This window comes from Ornithodoros turicata, unplaced genomic scaffold, assembly GCF_037126465.1.
Source record: "Ornithodoros turicata isolate Travis unplaced genomic scaffold, ASM3712646v1 Chromosome29, whole genome shotgun sequence".
Classification (NCBI taxonomy): domain Eukaryota; kingdom Metazoa; phylum Arthropoda; class Arachnida; order Ixodida; family Argasidae; genus Ornithodoros; species Ornithodoros turicata.
Genome location: NW_026999353.1, coordinates 1106557 through 1112864, shown reverse-complemented (window position 1 = coordinate 1112864; position 6308 = coordinate 1106557). Strand labels below are relative to the sequence as shown.

Here is a 6308-nt window from a genome sequence, read left to right as displayed (position 1 = left end):
GATTAGTCTGGAATGCCTTTCTTGCCCTAGAATGACATGCTCTACTCGTTGCGACATGCGTCTTGCACTGTGTGAATGCTTAGTGATTGGATCGAACGTTGTTCCCGTGTTGGTTGTGGTGCGAAAATACTGTTGCCGGTGTTTGCTCGCCTCGGATCGTACGCCCTGCGGCAATCTTCATGGGTAAACGTGCCACTATTTGCGGGAACGTCGAGCATCTGCGGAAAGGTGGTGCAGTTGTTCAGATGACATCTTTAAAGAAAACTGCGCAGACATGGACGAGGTGGAGAACCAGACATAAAATCCACTGTACCCTATGACTGAGTGCAAAGCGCGCGTGCAATGCGATAAGATCGCAGCAAAGAAAGCGCGGTCTTTGCCAGTGGCTGCGCAACGTCCTGATTGCAGGGGCTCCCAGATTCCAACCTGCGCCCCCTTTCGTCCCCCACAGCCACCACCAATTCATGCCCAGGTCCGAAAGATAAAAGTCACTGAAAAAGCTAGCCAGCTGTAGGACTCGAACCCACATCTTCGGGATGATGTGGGTTCGAGCCCTACAGCTGGGTAAACGTTTCGGTGATTTTCATCTTTCATCGGTAATTTCTTAGGCAATTTCAGGCTTGGTATGTATTTGTCCCTTCTATGTTGTTCCAGCCTCGTAACGTCAGTTCTCTCATGTTCAACAGTTGCCGCTTGCGTCGATCGCGTCGTATGAATGTGTGTAGTGAGCGAAAATGTAAGAGTGAAAGGAGGATGAATGAGAGAGAGTGTGTGGCTGGCTTGTGTCTTCAGATGACGCACCATTGGAAGTCGCTGGTGAGGCATGTTAGCTTAGCTCAATCGGTAGAGCCCTGGATCGGTAATCCAGAAGATATGGGTTCGAGTACTACAGCTGGATAACGTAAAGGGGGTCCACAGTATGGCTAGTTACGTGCTGCATATGCAGCCAGGAATATGGTTATGGACAATTTTCAGCACTTGGGGTCTCAGCAAAAGCCTACACGTTGGCACCGGAACTATCGAGACCGGGAATCCATATCATGCAGTGTTCCGCATGTTGGGCACTTGTCATACTAACAACTTCTATTCTCTACACTAAAATAGTAAAAACTATTGTTTTAGCACAGGGCAACGCAAAGTGATCAGCACTGAACACATGTGGGATATGTTGCCCATGTAGGGCACAAGTGTGACCATAATTCTAGGATTACATACATTTACGCATTTTTATCCGTATACGTATTATTACTTGTGATCCCCACCAGAGTTGCATCAAACACTGAATCTTTTTTTGGACCTTCTGCTAACAGCACACCTTGGTGATACATCTCTGTTATCAGTATTCGATGGCCTTAGCGACCACAAACAATTTTTTTAAATATATCTTCTCATCGCCCTCTGCCACGTGAACACAGCACTAAACTAATAAGTGCCTGTAACAGAGCCAACTTTTCCGCTATAAACTGCAGCCTCACTTCCCTGCACAGCACATAGTTCCTTAGTTTGTAGACATCTCGCTTAGTTGGGGAAAACTGGGCTTTGTTCAGTGATGCGCTTCGTCACCCCGAGAAGTTACACGTGCCCAAAGTCCGCATTAAGTCTTTCTGTATTGCACCTTTGTTCACAAATCGTCTCGGCTAACTGCTCAACAAGAAAAAATAGTCTGTTTAGAACTGCTAGACAAAGTAAAACAACTCAAGCTTGGTCTAAGCACACCGAAGCCAACCATGAATATACATCAGGATTAAAGTTCACAAAGCATAAGTACTTTAACATTGATTTGCCTTCTTTAGTAGTAAACAAACCCAGGAAATTTTGACTCTGCTTGAAACCTCCCAAAGAACGCTCAATTAGCATTAAAAACGAATCCGGGGTTTTCATTCCCCCGATCATTTTGCCTCCGCTTTTGCTTTTTCTCGTCACTTTTCTCCACACCTTGCTCAGCCATCCATCCCAGCATGTCGCCGAAAAACGGTGCTCCTAGGATCAGCATAACCACCACGCACAACGGAATTACTAAGGTCACTGACTCTTTAAAACTCTCCACGAGCCAACTCCATTAATGCTAAAATCCTGTATGGTACAAATAACATCTGGAGCATCATTTTGTCCTGCATATTTACCCAATCATTAAACGAAGGGACCCTGCCTGCGGACTGGAAGCTAGCAAAGGTCATTCCTATCCACAAGTCCGGTGACCAGTCATCCCCAAATAACTATCGTCCTATATCCTTAAGTAGCATTCCATGTAAGGTCCTCGAGCACACACTTCACTCACACATAGTTAACTTCATTGAGAGCAACAGATTCTCCTTCCCCTATCAGCACGGCTTTCGCAAGCATCTGTCTTATGAGACCCAACTAGAAGGCTTCATACATGGCATAATATTTAGCTCGGACAGTGCGTTTTTTCTTGATTTTTACAGAACTTTTGATAGCGTAACACACGACACACTCCTTCCGAATCTCGACAGTATAATGTAATTCATTATAGGGAGGTGTACAGAAATCCCTTAGTAGAAAACTTACATTCGTTGAAGTAATTGTTGATGGGTTTCATCGAATAACGCACATACAAAAAGTGTAACATGTATGCGTATGTGTCTAACCTACATGCATGTCTTGTTGGCATCGTTTTTGGGTGTGTGGCTTCGCAGAAGTTTAACAGAATCCAGCAGCAGGGCATATTCCCTTCCTGAGTATTACACCGCATGCACGGGGTTGTCGAGCAAAAGAAAAAAAAAAAGGAAAAAAGTGAGGTGTGCTACTTTTAGGCAACCAAGTCCTCCACAGACTCCTCTCAAATCATTCAATATGTATTTGTACCCCTATACACGTTTCTGTTTTGTATTTTCTGTTTGTAATCTTTTGCAATTTATACATGAGCACTCCTTGTTTGGTTGAATTTGGTTATTGTTTGACGAAATTTGTTTAACGTTTAACACTATTCCGCAACAACACCGAACGTCCGTCGGATGTACATGATAGATCCAAATGTCCACAGTCCCTAGCGTACATCCGGCGAACGTTCTCTTAAGCGCCGGGTCCGCCCAAATCGCTAAGCGCTTCCCAGTGCGCGATATGGCGCGCGAAGGAACGTCCAGACAGGATCTGTTATGCATGTCTGGGACAAAAAGTAGAAAAGTGCAGCCGGTATAGGTGTAGCAATAACTGAAGCTCAAATGTGTGATTTACAATTCAAAACAAAGTGTTGGTTTCAGTGATGGACGCTTAATTTGAGAGAACGTCGCTGGTAGAAATCTCTGACGGCGTAATTTGAATCTGACCACCTAGATGGCGTTAGCGTCGGCTCCTCTGCTCCTTCCCTACACTGCTTAATGTTGTGTTGTGGCGCGTTTGCCTTGCTGCTGTGCTGCGTCTGCGTGTGTTTGAGGACCTCATAGTAACAGAAATTCTGGTCGTAACTACAAGGCACAACAGGAAAAGAACGTCGGCTACTGGAACGTAACATGTGGACATTGTCGTGCGAGTTACGTAGTACACTGCGTCGATGCGAATGTGGTACGCAGAGAGGTGGACGCGCATGACTCATCGTAGGTCTTCGTTTTTACCAAACGCTGCAACTAAAGGTTCGTCACACTTTGTCAAATGTGTGTGAGGAAGCTTCCAGTGGTTGTTCGCATGTTGTTTCGACGGCTTTGCCCACACCTGTTGACAAGAGAGACTTGGAGCTGCAGAGAATGAGCAACTGAAGGAAACAACCGATTTCTACACAGTACATCTTTCTGCATAATAAAACAATGTCACCAATGCACGAGTCTGAAGTGTTTCTGGAGAAGTATAGAAGTGTGTAAATAATGTCAACATTAAGTTGGCCATACGAAACAAACCGACAGAAATATATAAAAAAAACGATATACGTCCCCTACACTGCCCATTTTGATCCGTCAATGTCCGCACGGGGCATCCCTGGGCGCTACAATGGCGCTGTTTTTCTGTCTCATTCAGCCCTTCTCACACACATAAAACGGACCTAAAACGGATGTACATGGGACGTCCGAATGTCCGTTCTCGGATATTTCGCGGACATCCATAGGAGTGCAATGTGTTTTGGGGTTAGAAAGAAACTGGGAACATAATTGCAGGTGAGCAGACATTAAAATGCACGACGCAAGAAAGAAAAAATCTCCTGTGCCTGTTCTTCGGTAGATGACTGCAGGACTTACAAATGACCATCACTGGAAGCTCCTATGACAAGTCTGGACCACCTCCCGACATCCCATCACGGATGAGGACATGATGATACTTTGAAGACATCCTGAGAACCGAGGGTGTTCAAACTATAAACATAACAAGGAAATATGTTATCTGTGTCGGTGGTGCTCTCTATAAAGATGTATAGTTAGTTTTGTACAGTTTTTCTTTTATTGAGGCCTAGACAGACAACCAAGAAAAGGTCGCATGGAACGGTCACTTTTGGAACATTAAGGTAGGCAATGTGAAAAAGATCCTGGGAGTAAGCATCTATGCCAATGTTATATATCATATTAGACGCAATATCTGTTACAAAATTGAATCTCTCCTGTCCTACATCTGTCATGAGCCGCGTAAATTTCCTGTTTGCTGCACGTGGAATAGAAGAGCCGTAAGCATTGAAAATAAATATCAGTGCTTGATTTTGGACCCTTGTTAACTCGTCATAATTCCTTTAAGTAAAGGGATCTTTTAAATACAAACAGCCGAGGTCGCACAAAATATTTATACCAACTCAGTTTCGAGAGGATAGAGAGGTAGCAAACGAGCTGGTGGTTAGATCCATAACTTAAAAACCTGAGACTAGGGGACAAAAAAAAAAACGACAAACACAGACAAGAGAGACATCAAGAGACACCATGTCTGTGTTTGTCGTTTTTTTGTCCCCTAGTCTCGGGTTTTTAAGTTATGGAACTCAGTTTCGTTTCACATGTTAGAAACCTTAAATTTCGTCATACCTGCTCTGCGGTCTTCTAAATTATATTAGTATTCTTCTATTGCTCTTAAAAATTTGCTGTGCGCTTTTTGATATATCTCTGGGACTGTAGAACAACTGACAGATCAGCAACAGCTGATAATGCTTTCAATCTCGTTCACCTCCCGATACGAAGTGAATGACGAAAGCAGCGCAAGGCATCTTCTCCGTAATGCGGTGCTGCTCCGTGAGCAAGTCCCTTTTACGGCACTGTCGTGTAAATTAGTGCCTGGAAAGCAGCTTTTTTCTATTGCACTGAATCCAAACAAATTGTGCAATGCTGAAATGAAAAACAAGAAGAGTACACCGATGTAACTCCAAACTGTGGATCACTTTATAGTTTATTTTAAAATTGAAGCGGACACTTATCAATCTAATCTTAGGACACCGCCGCGCTGGAATCTCGTGCGTCATCCCAGTATAAATAACGGTTCGGGGTGCGCGTTAGATGCACTTCCAAAGTACATATACTAAAATTGGAACAATACAGAGAAGATTAGCATGGCCCCTGCGCAAGGATGATACGCAAAATCGTGAAGCGTTCCACATTTTTTTTTCTAAATGGTCCGCCGAAGCCGATTGCCAGATGTCTTTCCCGGACCCAAGAGAGAAAAATCCGTTTTTTTGTTTGAGTTTTTTTATTATTATTTTCTTGTGTATATATATCAGCGTATATTTGTCTCCGAAGGTTTTTGAATAATATGGTTGCTGTTAGCTAAATTTGTTGCTGTGTAACGAGAATTTGTTTGTGCTCCTTGTCCGGGGTTTACTTCGCAGTTTGTATGGAATCCAGCGCAACTAACGCATCCGGGTGTACGTCGGGTTATTCTTCTCTCTCTGTCTCTTTCTTCCTGTTAAGTAATCGAGCTGCTCTTAGAGCGCATATATTGGCCAAGCATGCAAACATGCCAAAACGAAGTAGCATAATACAACGACACGCTACTCCGCTGCAAACTTAAAAAAATAACGCGATACCGGTAGCAAACAAAAGTTTCGTGATGACATGGCAAACAGATATTCCCAACAGCCACATCGCGAGAACGCAAAATCGAACTAAATTTTCCGCGCATCCGGAATGATGAATGCAAACGCAACGAGATGGCGGCAGATTACTGGCGAGACGCAGGGAACACTTTTACTTGGCGTTTGTTTCGCAGCACTTTCAGGTACGCCGTTCGAACAGCCATGGAAGGAACTACCCACGTTGTGTCCGTATGTGGTCGTCGGAACGCTTGCCTGGTACATGATCTCTCGAGAGTACAAAGACACTTTTTCGAGGTGTGTAGAATGCGATAAATTCCCCTACCGGGTCCCTCATGAAGTGTCATTCGGAAGCTAT

General features: G+C 44.1%; 1 non-coding gene across 1 annotated transcript; it reads left to right on the top strand.

The window, feature by feature from the left end:
- The first annotated feature begins 5419 nt into the window (after positions 1 to 5419).
- LOC135373699 (U6 spliceosomal RNA) lies at positions 5420 to 5522 on the top strand. The gene has a single exon (XR_010416556.1). It is a non-coding gene; the product is annotated as a U6 spliceosomal RNA (small nuclear RNA).
- Positions 5523 to 6308: the final 786 nt, after the last annotated feature.